Below are 15,095 nucleotides of genomic sequence, written 5' to 3' on the forward strand. Positions count from 1 at the left end.
TTTGTCTGCTCTTCTTACTCCAAAATATCTTCTACTATAGGAGACATCTCTTCTCTGTTTGCCATGGGATTATTCACTTGTCTCTCAGGTAATTCCACTCCACTTCTCGTTGTTATAGCCTTTGCATGCTCTTTCGGATTGACTTCTGTGTTACTTGGCAAACTGCCTGGTGCTCTACCTGTTAATGCAACTACCATCTGTCCCATCTGAGTTTCCAAATTTTTGATGGCTGCATTCTGGTCCTGAAGAGTGGCTTCTATCCTCTTCATGAATTGGTTGTTCGCCTCCATATATTGGTTGGTCTGTTCCATGAATTTGCCGAACATTTCTTCCAATTGAGGCTTCTTCTCTTACTGTTGATATTGCCCTTGAGGCCTATTCTAATTTTGGTTGCTCCAAGAAAAGTTGGGGTGCTTTTTCCAGCTTGGGTTGAAGGTCTCTCCATACGCGTTATTCTGCTGGCGTTGTCCCCATTGAGCAAAATTTGCTTGCTCTTTTCCTTGTGCCAAAATTGGACATTCTGCTGTCACATGCTCAACTCCACATTCCTCAAAATTTACCTTCTTTGTCTGCACTGCGTTAGCTGATTGGGTAATGTTTTCCACCTTGTGAAATACGGAATCAATCTTAGCGGATAACGCTGAATATACATCCACTTCATAAACTCCTGGTGTCTTCTTTAGTACTGCTCGTTCCATGGTCCACATTGCTGAGGTTGTAGCCATTGTCTCAAATAACTTCAATGCTTTATCAATTGTTTTCGTGGACAATGACCCATTAGCTGAAGAGTCGACTATGTTTTTGAAAGCTGGAAGTAGCCCTGCATAGAAATATTGGACCTGAAGTCCCTTGCTAATCCCGTGGCGCGGACACTTCCTTAGTAGATTTTTGAATCTGTTCCAAGCCTCATCGAAATTCTCAGATTCACCTTGCTTGAAGATAGATATGTCGTGCTTTAGCTTTGCTATCTTGGCCGGTGGGAAGAACTTAGTACATTACTTCTGAGCTAGGTCATTCCAGGTAGTAATGCTGGCTATCGACTGAGAATCAAGCCATTCAATCGCCTTGTCCCGTAAAGTATGTGGAAACAATCTTAATCTTATGGCGTCGTCAGAGATTCCTTGATATCTGAAATGCTGGCACATCTCTAAGAAACACGAGACGTGCGTGTACGGATTCTCTTCAATTCTTCCATAATACTGATGTCCGTTCTGGAACAGTTGTATCACATTTGTCTTCAACTGAAAATTTGGTTGCCCGAACGGTGGATATACAATGCTGGATTGGCTTTGAATGATTTGAGGGGTCATCAACTCTCCAACGAGCATGTTTCCTTCATCTCCTTCCCCTCTTTCATTGGCTTGTACAACAGGATTGTGTTGCACGTTCTCCATCTGATTTCTCGCTGCTCTGTTTTCTCTCTGCCTTCTTCTTAAGCTTCGTTCGATCTTTGGATGGGCTGGGAGTAAATCTCCTTCAGCAGATCTTGGCATGCACTTCTGCAAAAGAATTCAATTTAAACACTTAAGTAACTAAAATATGCACTTATGTAATAAAACTAAATAGCAATAAAATAAAATGAATTAAAATAAAATTAAAAATAAAAAGTTCAAATTAGTGCTAAATTGAATAAAATTAAACGAATACTCAATCACCGACAACGGCACCAAAAACTTGTTCACGAAATAATTCTTTCGATTTAAAACTACCGCAAGTGTACAGATCATAACAAGTAATAAAGTGAATTTTTAAAAATTCGAATATCGTCCCTCAGAGATTGAGTAGTTCAATTCTATATAATCTAGCCTTAACCGAATCTAATTGAGTGAAAATATGGTCCAAATGCAAAAAACCCTAATTTCAATTAAAAACCCTAATTTCTATTGAAAACCCTAATTTCTCAATTAGAAACCTTAATTTCGAAATTTCTGTAATTAAATGACTCAAATACTCAAGTAAATGAAATTGTGCAAATTCAAAAGCTAATTTATGGAAATGAATCAAACTAAAGTCACTAGGATCACGAATCCCCAATTGAAGTTATAAAAACCCTAATTTCATAAAATCAATGACCCGATGGAAATTTGCCAATTCGATGTTCCTAATTCTATCCAATATATTCTCTCGATGTATATAGGACCTATTCTTGCACACCACCAGCCTATATCTCTATGGATGATGCAAATATACAAGAATGCATGTGGTTTTGTGAACAATTAAAGAATTGCAAAAAGCATCGGAGTATATCTCTATTCCCTATCGGACCCTATGTTGGTTTACACCTTATCGAACCTATTCCACTTCTCTCGAATATAAAAAAAAAGTCATCAACACTCACACAATCATTGGCCACTAATTACGGAAGAAAATCAATGCATATAAACCAATCAAATTATCCAAACGAGTCTTTATATTAAATTCATAAAATATGGAATTAAAATAACAAACAATGGTTCATTGATCACCTAGTGAATTGAAAACCTAGCCTAGAATATTCATAATTATAGAAAAAATGAAATTTATGAATAGAAAGAATAGCACTCGTATGAAAATTTCTTGAAATTTTGAATAAAGCCTTGAAAACCCACTTGAATTCTTGTGGAATCGACTTCAAGATCGTGTTTCTTGCCTCCAAAAGTTATATTTTTCTTCTCCCTGGACATTCTACCCTATTTCTGATGAATTTTGGCTTTTATATCATGTCCTTACGGAACCTCGAAAGAGTTTCAATTAAAAACTGAAGTTCAGAATTTTCTTCGACTTTTAAAGCCATGCGGCCGCATGGTGTTAAAACATGCGACCGCATGGTTCAAGTGATCTACTTCAATCAAATCTCTACATCCTTATGTGCAGCTGCATGGTATAGTTCTGTGCGGCTGCATGGTTGTAACTTTACAACCTTAATGTTTTGGTCCCTGGACTCTGTTTTCTCTTTTCTTGATCTCCTTTCTTTCTTTCCTTTGTTCCATTATCAAATATTGACTCCTTATTGATGTTTGGTTCAATCAATTTCTTGATCACTTGCTCGGCTCATCTTTTGATTAATTGCAATTTAGTCCTTCATCTTTCACTTTTCTTCAATTCAGTCCAATGTTACTTCTTTCTTCCTCCGATCATCTTGTATTGTCCTCAATCTCATACTTGGCATATTTTTATTCTCGTTCTGCAATTTAGCTCAACTTCCAATATTTGCACCTTTGGTCCTCGAACTATCGCTTTGTTCCGTTTTGGTCCTTTTTCGGCTCTTTTCTTCTGAACTCCATCTTTTCCATAGAAACACATACATTGCATGAATTTAACGAGATTAAGTCACAATTCAACTACTTTGTCCATGTTTAAATCATGTTTGTGAACTAAATAAGTGTGTAAAAACACACTTATCATACATTATAAAGAAGATTTGGTTTTTTATGATTTCATTTGGTTGAATACAAACTATCTCATGGTAGGATTTGGTCGCTTAATTTGATGGGATGCCTATGCCATATGCATAAATACGATTGGCTATCTTTCCAGTTTCTAGCATGCATGTATGCCTTGACACATCCTCCGTTTTTACTTCTGAAGCATACTTCTATGTGGCAGTACATGATATGTTGAACATGCACCCCTTCACGCATTCCAACTCCCAATGAACTGTCGACCCTAACGCTTGACCCTCTATTTTTCTCGACAGTTACCACATCATCCGTGTTTGGACATTAACCATCAGTATCGACAGATCTCCACAGACAGTTTGTCGACCGACGTTTGATCTCTGTACTTCACGATAGTTTACTGTTTCCATGCATGATGTCGCTTCATTATACCGTTAGACATTACACAACATTGTTTATGTTTATAATCTAATCCCATGGGTTTTGTCAATGCACCTTGCAGGGCAGATGGACTTTAAATTCCTGGTTCCAGAAGACGCACGGTTGTGGGCCCACATTTCCCAGCGAAGCAACCTCAAGTACGTGAAGACCGTGATGGACCATTTCGACGAGCGGCAACATGAGGACTTTCGCAACTCCCCCCTCGGGTATCTGGATGAGGTTGCAGACATTCAGATCTCCGCCCAACTAATCCTGCAGCTAGTGTTTAGAAATGTTCACACTGAAAAGTTGAACGAGCTTTGGTTCAATGTGCAAGGCCATCTCATGAGATTCGGTCTATAAGAGTACGCTCTTGTGACTGGGTTAAGATGCGGTCTTTTCGGGGAGAGTGATGATTTTGATCGATTGATTGAGAGGAAGAGGTTGAAAGAGAGGTACTTTAAGTCCAATGACAAGATTTCATTGACACAACTACAGTCTACTGTTGACTGACCGTCGACAACCCGAGCTGATCACTACAAGCTAGGGCTAGTTCTAATTGTCGAGGGAGTTTTCAATGTTTCGGATAAGAACGTCAATATCCATCCATCGACACTATCAATTGTCGATGACCTGGACTTCTTTTTTGCCTATCCCTTGGGTAGAGTCGGATATAGGCGATTGTTGCACAGGTTCTAGGGTAACTTCACAAGAAAATTTCAAAAGGCCAAGAGGAGGAAGGAGAAAGAGATTACATGCACGGTGCACGACTTTTCCATTGTCATGCAGGTACGCACAATTCGTAACATTATCCTAGCATGAATGATTTACCCTTCCCATAGCATTGTACCTACATTCTCGATAAATTGAATGTGTCTCTTGTTGCAACAGGTTTGGGCGTACGAGGCTATTTGGAGATTGGGAAATGCTTCGATTAGCGTGTCGATGACAGAATGCCACGAGTTCTTCGTTGGTCCGCACGAAAATAGCCACAGCACCGTACATAGATGCATTTTTCAAGAATGTACAGGTATAAGTAGGACATGTGTTCGTTTTCCCTTTAACATCTCGTGACAATCTCCTATATTCTCATGTGGAACTTATAACCTCATTTTTTACGCCACACTTTGTCCCACCATTGCAGAGGCCAAGTAGCCATATTTCTCCACTCTCGTGTCGTACGACGATCTCCTAGTACCCGTGCTCAATGACATGGACAGGACTGTTCATGCACCGCAGTTTCATTCATCGCAAGCCAGTGCTGGAGTTGGTGGACAGTCGGGAAGGCAAGATTTAAACGACGGAGTGCGTAGTGGAGGAAGTGGTGATGGTGAGACATCTGGAGATGATGACAGCGATGGACAGTCAAGAAGTGATCGCGATGGAGACAAAGTGAGGATCGTGATGGTGACGACAGTGACGATACTGGTGAGTCTTCCACGCCTCCAATAGTACCGATTTCTTCTCCAGTGAGAGGGCCACGACCAATTAGAACATCTGCTTCTAGCTTGACCAGAAGGGAGGTGGAGGAGCTGCTATTGGACTAAAGAATCCTATTCGAAATGCGACTCCGGACCGTGAAGCTTGAAATTGAATAGCAAGTGACGTCTGAATGTACAAGACTCTGAGAGTTTATTGCTATCCTAGTGGCACCACCTGTCCCTACCACCGCTCCGGGCTCGAGGGGCGCCAATGTCAAGGTCGATGTTTCAGGTAGTTCACCAGAAGGTATGAATGTTACATGTGCGTGAATGTTATGTTTATTAAACTTGACTACGGTCAAACCGTAACCAACGTAATTATTTTCAAATTTTCTTTCATGTTACAATTGGGATGTAGACATATATGGACGAGGCACAGAGTCATTGCCCACTCCAATTGACATGGGAGTAGACATGTGACGTTCACAGCCTCTAGGTATGTAGGTTATGCACGAGCAAATCGAAATTTGTTATTGCATGGACGTTGTATGATGCTTGAGTTGGGGGATGTAATGTACTCTCACTATGTCACTGTTGTTTTCCACAGACGAAGCATACAGTGCTCCATGCACTGACGATGAGTTACTTGTAGGAACATAAAATTTGCCAGGTATGTGGGTAATTCATGCTTAAATCGGAACATGTTATTTCATGGACTTTGCATATTGTGAAACTTGACATAACAAATGTGCTCACACTATTTTACTGTTGTTTCAAAATTTTTGTAGCTGACATTGCGTCATGCCCGGACGACGACCACGAGCCATTGACAGAAAATTTGCCAAGTATGTGGGCAATTCATGCACAAATCGAAACATGTTATTTCATGAACTTTGCATGTTGTAAAACTTGACATAACAAATGTACTCATACTATTTTACTGTTGTTTTCAAATTTTTGTAGCTGACATTGACCCATGCCCGGACGACGACCACGAGCCGTTGCTCACTCCAATTGATGATCCGCAAGGTATTGCGTCCATTACGAGCACTTTTTGCAATTTTATGTCCTGGCATTTGCATCGTTCGCGACTTCGTGGAACGCTATGCATTGACCTGTGTGTTCTATTAAGTAGACGGAGCTATCACGGACCCCTCACATGCGGCCGGGGTCAGCAATGTAGATTTTGATGGTTGCAACGCGACGAATGGCGAAGGTAAGTTCATTGCATGCGTTACTAGTGCATATGATTCGTCCGCTTAGTCGACGACATTTCGGCTAACTCACTCAGCCCATTCCATTTTCTCGTAGGTGTTGTCACTAACGCCTGTTCCTGTCCCTGTACCAGAAGTAGGAGGCAGAGTTGTTTTTGGTTTTGCCTTGTCATTGGAGGCGTGGACATGGTGAACGATGTTGGGAAAACAATTATTCACTTGTTTTTACGTTTATTCTAACATTTATGCTTGAATTACTCTTGGCATGTGTGTTGGAATTTTGCCGCGGGCCTAACATTTTGCATTGTCCATGCATTATCACCATAATCTGTGTCTAATTTTGATGACATTTTGTTCCACTGTTACAGGCCGGATAACTTGACCATGTGTTATATTACGTAAATAGTGCGAACGTAAGTTCACATGATAAGCGTTGTTTGTCACAGTCATACATTAATTTCCAATATAATTTTTCCCTTGCAATGTTCAATCTCGTCTCTTCCTATCTATTGTACTTCATCTAATGTGTTTCTTCGCTTTTGAAATACGTTCTCTGCATTCAACTAATTTTTAAAGATGTCCAACTTTCGACTTGGTTTCTATTTTAGTTGTCATCATCACGCATTTAATTGTTTTTTGTAAGTACTCTTCAGCTTTGGTGGATTTATTCCTGGCAGTACATTGCTAACTGACAACATATTTGCGGTACGATTGACCTATTTGCAATGCTAATTTTGGTTTAAAATAAATGTTATCTGTAATTTGTTTACAACATGTTTGATTTTCCCTAAGAAATGTCATGTGCACCTAAAATTTCTGCAATTGCGGAAAATTTGCTGCTTCAATTATGCAATTAACATTGGAGGATGACAACTTATCAAGGTAACCCATTTTATACTTAACACTTTTTCATGCTGGACGTTGTATACTAAATGTACTGGTACTATAATTAGTAAATGGTATAAATGTCGTTGGACCGTTTACATTGTCGAAAAACCTGACAACTTGTTGCAATCTAAATTTATGGCATATTGTTGCAAAATAAATTCAGCGGAAACCTAGGATCACATGTAATTCATATATAGCATTCTTTATATTTGTCAGTTATGGCATATTTTTGTAACTCAACCCTTTACGGCAAGCTTAGGATCACATGCAATTCAAAAATAAAAACATCTTATTGAGAACTATGGCATATTTCAGCTATGTTGATGTACCATAAGTTTAGGATCAGATGCAATTTAAAGATATAGTTTGTCATACTTGTAATTTATGGCAAGTGTGGGCAGCCTAAATTTACCATAACTTCATATGCAATTCAAATATATCATTCTTCAGTCCACCAGGACGATGGTGGGTATATTGGGGTCCGACTATGTCACATTGGTTGGCCGCCATTGTCATGTTAGAAATTTCCGATAAAAATAGGATCATATGCAATTCAAAGATAATTTTGTTTCAAATTTGTAATGCATGGCATAATTGTTAACATAGGCTGCAGAGATATGAGCTCGTACAGATGAAGGTTGGGTACGGAAAACGAGGATTTGGCGACTTCCATGAAAAGCGGCGGATAGTGACACAGCGTGGAACGTGTTGTACAGGCATATATTCTGTCAACGATCCGCAGAGTTGAATTTTTTATTTTTCCATACCGTGTAATAATACATTACTAATTAAAACATTTCATGTGACATTTATTCAAAACTGTTATGTATATTTGAAATTTATGTACAACAACCCTCCGTTTGCAATGAAGCCACTTGGATCGCACTACTACGGCATACGTGTGGACTTATTTCCAAATTTATTGCTTGTATTTGTAACGGGGTATGTGCCTTCGTAACCCTAAACATGGTTTATGTCGTAAGCCAATAAAAGTGCCCAAAGCACGACAATCGTGGTGTAAGTAGTTGACAACGGAGTTAATGTCTATTTCGTTTTTGTTTCATTTGTCATGTAACATGTGCGTGAAGATGATGCCCCGTTTTTGTGAGACACTACAATTACAACCATGGTACAAGTACTAGATTTATTTTCATAAACATTTCAACTGCAGGAATCTAAATTTAGTGAATTGTACAAAGAGAATAAATCCAGTATTAAAGGTCCTGCTAATTATGGGGAAATGGGGGATGAAGGTACTATAAATTTATTGAGTCATCACACCAATTGCTTTTCAAATGTACAAGGAGATTGAACTTGGCAGTTGGGTAGATGATGACCATAATTGCTTCTCCCTTCATGTTGATTATAAATAAAGTGTCACTACATCGTCACTCCTAGACAACTTAGTGAAATAGCATTATGAGAATCTCTGTCTCCCATAAACACATTTCGTTTCATCAATACCTTACTACATCAACATAATGAGCTCGTCCACAGGAAACACCGAACCATTTAACATGGACGAGCCGTTGTCGGTTCCCGGTTCATCTCCATTATTTCTAGTCTACATTTCGTCAGACGATGAGGAAATTGACCCTCGTATAGGTAGGAGAGCCATTTTCCCTGTTCCTTTTCCCGACTTGGAGAATGTTGGGAGTGACAATGGGCAATCACAGAACGATGTGCTCGATGCGGTGTTCGTGGTTGATGTTGGATATGAGGGACAGTCCGACGACGATGACGGGATGACGTACGTCCCACAAAACGAGGTCATTATCATCTCGTTTGACGAGTCAAGTAAAGACAGTGGGGGAGAAAGTTCAGTAGTCGACGACGAGTGACATGCCGGCCATGGAGTGTAGTGAATAAGTAGTGTTTAGTCCAGTCTTTTGTAGGGATGAATTTGGTTAACACAGAACCAAAATGTCTGCATCAACATGTCCCTATGCTGTAATCCGGGTAGTGTATTTTGTGCAATCCAATCTGATCGAACTGTCAAGAATTACAGATTTCTATATGTCGGGAACAACAAATTAACCGTCGGGCCGTAGATCTATATTTTACATGTATTTCAACTACGTTATGAAATGGTGTTTATCATGAGCTGAATTGACTACACGGATTATGATGTTGCAAAGAATGCTAAGTTTTGTGGGTATAGAAAATAACATTTTTAAATGGACAAAATAGGGAAGTGGTTTTCCGCCCTCCCTTCACATGTTATTCCATATGTTGTGAGACTCCCATTTTGAGACAGGTAGTTGATATGAGACAATGGGTTCATCCACTTGCAACAACGAAACATTCAACTCCAATATGCATCTGTTGATACTGGGTTCATCCGCTAAATTTCTCATCGTTTTATTGTCAGACGATGAGGAGTTAAGAGTTGAGCACCACGGGGACGAAGTGTTAAGTGTAGAATCTAAGTCATCGAACTGCCTTCTCGCTAGTGTTTGAGGTCAGGGGTCCGGTCGAATCACCGTCCGACTCGGATGTGGGGGTGGCTCGGGTTCCACCTCCAAAAGTAATTGTCATTAGATCAGAAGAGTCTCATGGAGAAAGTGGGGGAGACGCTTAAATTGTCGAAAGTAATGCAAGTGCGCAATAAATGGAGACATCATGACAGCCAGCCACAAAGTCATATGCTCGCTAAAGCCCAGATGCCAATCGGGCCTTCATTGCGGCGTGCGAGACCGCCATAGCCGAGGGGCACCAGAATGGGAAGTGATTCACCAAACACGGCTGGGAACGAGTAGGCTCACTCTTCAACTCGATGACCGGCCATAATTGGAGCCAGCAACAGCTGTGAAATCATCGGGAATCAATGCGCCGAACATATAAGCGTTTATCAGAGCTTGTTAACAGCAGCAGCATCGAGTATAACGATGCTACCAGCCGAATCGTTGCTTCTGAAGAATGGTGGAATCGTAAGATTAAGGTAATGGATTCCTAATTTCTCAACAACCCGTTTTACTGTAAGTGCGATTAGTGGGCACGCTTATTACCTTTCCGGTGCATTGCTGTGTCTTTACATTTGCATCAGATATCTTATATCAATAATAAACAAAGCTCTCAACTTTTTCATAACATTCCTTTATTATTCATGATTTCCCTGTACAATTGCAAAGAAGCATGTCCCCATTATGATTAGGTATTACCAAAAATTAAATTCCTTCAGTTTACAGTCAATTAAGTCATACGTCTCGCAGTTTTCGTGTACAGTCACTCTAGAACATAGTTAAAATAAAAAAAATGTATTTTAAACAAAAATATTCACATGATAACGAAGCATGATTATATTCAAAGACGTCAAAATGTGTATAACCAGGACGTACATTATTTTTGTACATTTGTCGTGTAGTTCTTGAGATTACATGCCCACATGTCTTGACACTTCACATTACATTTATCTTGAAGGACAATACGAGAATGAAAACACATATATGTAGCAATAAATGACTGTTGTTGGAAACTGTTGCCAAAGAAAAAGTCAACGATCACACAATGAAAGTGCAGCTAGCTAGAACGTCTTTTTCACTGTCAAACATTATGCAGTTTGGCCTGTATAAGAAATGCTTGTACATTAGTATAATGCGCTATAAGCGAGAACTTAATAACAGTAATAAATAACAAGAGTTGAAATTCCCACTCATTTTGCACATGGTAGATAAGGTATAATCTCCTGCTTCATTCGTGCCTTGATATGTTTATTTATGTCTCGTCTGGTGGAAAGGGGTGGACACTGTAGTAATCCTTGCACCATAGTGTATGTTGCATTTGCGTGCCTTAATTGCATCTGGTGTGTGAACATTATTGCTGCAATCGTACATCTGAAATTTTCAATGAGGAATATTGACCATGAAAAGATAACATTCATTGCCTGGATATGAGTTTGGAATTAATATATACTTGTACCCTATCCACGGACAACTATCTACAGGCAATCTATCGTTGACATAGTCTTGTAGGCAAGTTCCATCTAGTTTACTTTTCTGGTTTTCCATTCGAAAGTCCATTTGCCACCTCATGTGACAAGAACACTCCTCTTCGAATTGGAAGTCTAAAATTGCATATTGTTTATTAATGAGAGTGCAACCTTCATTCATACGCCGCCTTAATAACTTCAGCTCCAACTCAATATGTTAATAAAATAAACACATGTAACATATATTAGACATATTAACTACGAAATCAAATTGATTGTGGTTGCTAACATTCCCGTACCGCAATATTCAGATCTTTCGTTCGACCCAGTAACGTTCTGAGCATGTCTCTTCCATAGACATTTTGACTGCCGTCGTCCAAGTATGCACTGTATAACATAATTGACATTAGTAACAAACTAATCAACACAGAATTTCTGGTGTTGCCGGTAATAAGGTTTAGCATTCAAACTAATAAGAATGAGTAAATTTTGTTACCCTGGTTCATCTGTCGCTATGAATCTCTAATTATCCTGTACTTTTTCATGTCGTAGTCTTCTAAGAGACGACCTATCGATAATTAAGACTGTGTGTACTTCCTCTTTGTTTCCCTTTCTCTTCTCAACCTTTCGACATGTTCAGTTTGTTGACACGTTGACGTCTTCTGTTGGTGATCAGTAGGATTTGGACTTGCATGGGGAGAAACATCGTACTGCATGGAACCTATAATGGCTTCTATGTTGGATTATCAGTCAGATAATTCGTTCTGCATATTCTCATTATGTTCGTCAATGTATGATCTTACTCAACATAAATTGGAATCCACATAACACCGCATTTGCTCTTGTTGCTGTTTGAATAATTCTTCTTGTCTTTGCAGCACTGCCTGATAATGGGCTTCTTATGTTTGCGATTCCTGGGCCATATGACTCTGAACCAAACCAAAGAGAGAATTATCTATATATGAATGTAAACAATGTTGTACGTAATCTTGCAACTATTTGGTCTGTTGTTTGAACAGCAGCTTTTGGTTTTCAAGGATCGCATGGTTCAGGGCTCTTGATTCTTCAACAAAGTCTACCTTCAAGTTGCCACATAGATCGGACACATCTAACATTGTATGCTGCCTGTACATACCAAACATTTCTTTCAAACGATCTTCAGTTACATATCTTGAGGTACCAGAAGCAGAACTAGGCCCAGCTCCAATTGAAGTTCTCGGTGTACCACGACTTATCGTTTGCTGCGCACGAATGTGATCCGGTAATGGTTGTCCTACATTTTTCAATTCTCCATTGACAATAGCATCTATTATACTATGTTTATTGTCAGCTGGCAGTGACAAATTTAAGTACCACGGTGTTTCTAATTCTTATTCTGTAGGTTGCAGCACTGCAAGGACTTCGATCTGTAATCATCGTGAACAATTTCCTCACATCAAATTTTTCATTGTCCAGTTTTACCAATTTAATGCGAACGTCATTGTACGTTGAAATTAAAAATTCATACCCCTTCAGTATCCAAACATTCTTTAACAATCGCTTCCTTTAGTATTGTATTAGGCCTCTACTTGTATATTCGTGGAATCTGTGCCGTTTTGTACCTACGACGCCAAACGTTTGCCCGATCTGTGGAAATGTTTCATATATTCAATACTGCAACAGAATTACAGATAAATGTCGATGTATGTAATATTTTTTTTTTTTTTACAAAGAAATTATACGGAATGTGGGAACAATTAGAATAGGAACAACATACCTGAAATGTAAGTGGATAGCCTTGTACAGCATACTTACATTCTGTTTGCTGGTTCTGCTGCATCCTTACTATTCGTTCCAATTGCGACTCTTTCAACGAATTTAACAAAACGAAATATGCGATACGCCCCATGGATACGTAAGGAATGCATCAAGATGTTTAACCATGCCCAATGTTCTATAATCAATTTGTCTTGATGTCGGTTTCAACACACACTCCACCAACATAACTAGTCCTAACTTAAATTTATCTTTTTCGTCTTCACACGTATGGAAAGCTTCAAAAACCATTCCATTGCTATTTTTTTTACCCCATTGAAGATTGATCTCTAAGACGATCGTTACTACAGTAATTAGGCAAAATTCTTGCATGCCGAACCTGGCAATATGATTATCTAACCATACCCAAAGTTTATTATTTTTGCCACAATGTACAATTCGCATTATAAATTCGTGTATCAACTTACTACTAAATTGTTCTTGTTGTCCCCTGAACATAACTCCGTAAACAAATTAACAAAAATTACGACACAGTAAAGAACATTGTTGATTGACATCTATGAATTCTACAAAATCTTTAATGTACTCGCGATTTGGATACTGGACAATGGTAGCAGAAAACCACTGATCTGGAGAGAGAACGTATTCTAAAGACATTTGCGTAAATTACACAGTAATGAATATTTTCAAACAAATATATTATTTTATTTACAGAAACTCAACATACAAAATGAACGTAAGAAAAGTATACAATTGATCGTAAATAATATTGTTAAACAAATCTATTTTGATTTAAAAAACCACATCCTAAAACCAGAGAATAATAAAACAGAAAAAAGGGGACAACAAACATTTCTCACGGAGATATTCTCCGTGTGTGTCCCCGTGTCACGGAGACTCAGCGACACTTCTGAAGCGATTTCTTTCGACAAAATTATATTCTCGTGTCGTGAACACATTTTTTTCTTCGACAACTTACTATTAATTAGCACAAATATTGAGTACAAATTTTGATTTGCTTACCTTTTTCAATCCAATGGGCACCTTTTTGGAGTAAATGTGTGAGAAGCTTTCCAAGTAAATATCTTGCTGAATGAATGTTGTCAATGAGACTGTAGTTAAAAAGTGTGGAGAGTGAATGAACCTAAAATGTGTAGATGGAGGATTGAATGTGAGGATAATGAGTGATTGTGAAAAGGACACTCTATTTAAAAGTGTGCATGCATGTGACAACTCCTTACAAATTGTGTAGAGAGGATTGAATGTCAGTAACACATTTGTTGTGTTATGAATAATGGAGGGAATGGTTTGGATGGATTCTGTATGGAATATATTCTCTCGTTGTTGTGTTGTGTTATTTTTTTACACATTCGGATATATCAATGACTTCTTTACACATCAATATTGTGAGTTATTGTCTTGCAATCATTGGAACGTTTCAGCAAACTTTAATTTTCTTTAATTTATTAAAGCTAAATGAGTTAATCAAAGTAATATGTATAGAGAGGTGTAATTGCATCACAAGGATCCAAAAAACTCCCACATTTTGACCGTGTTCGTGCTGTGTCACCATGTATGCATTGACATTTCATGGTGTTCTCGACATTGAAAATATCGTTGTCAATGTTTGTAAACCAAATAACTCGATAGATAACGTGCGTATCTCACTTTTGGAGGTTCTATTTCATGTTTCAAAGTTATATACGTTTCACCTGGTGCTATTATAAATTGTAATCCAAATATTTGCGTGCTAAAAAAAAATGTATTAGAAAAAAAAAAACTAAGACCAAGTAAACAGAAAATCGTGGGGAAATTGGGAGAATAAACGGGTAACGTGTCAAATTTATGGTGTTGTGGAAATGCACCCTATTTTGGCAATTAGTGGCATGTAGGCGTTGACTTCGTTTGGAGTGTTGGCGATAAAAAAATATTTCTTATCCTCGTATTTGTCACATTGATGGAATCAGTGCGTGTGTTGAAAAAATTCAAGGTAAGGACAAAAAAGGGCAACGATGGAAATTCCATCATTTTGAATTTGAATTGGAGAATAAAATATGGGATTCCACCCCCCCCCCCCCCCCCCCCCCCCCCG

The sequence above is a fragment of the Olea europaea genome, chromosome 2 (genome assembly GCF_002742605.1).
Source record: "Olea europaea var. sylvestris chromosome 2, O_europaea_v1, whole genome shotgun sequence".
NCBI classification, from domain to species: Eukaryota; Viridiplantae; Streptophyta; class Magnoliopsida; order Lamiales; family Oleaceae; genus Olea; species Olea europaea.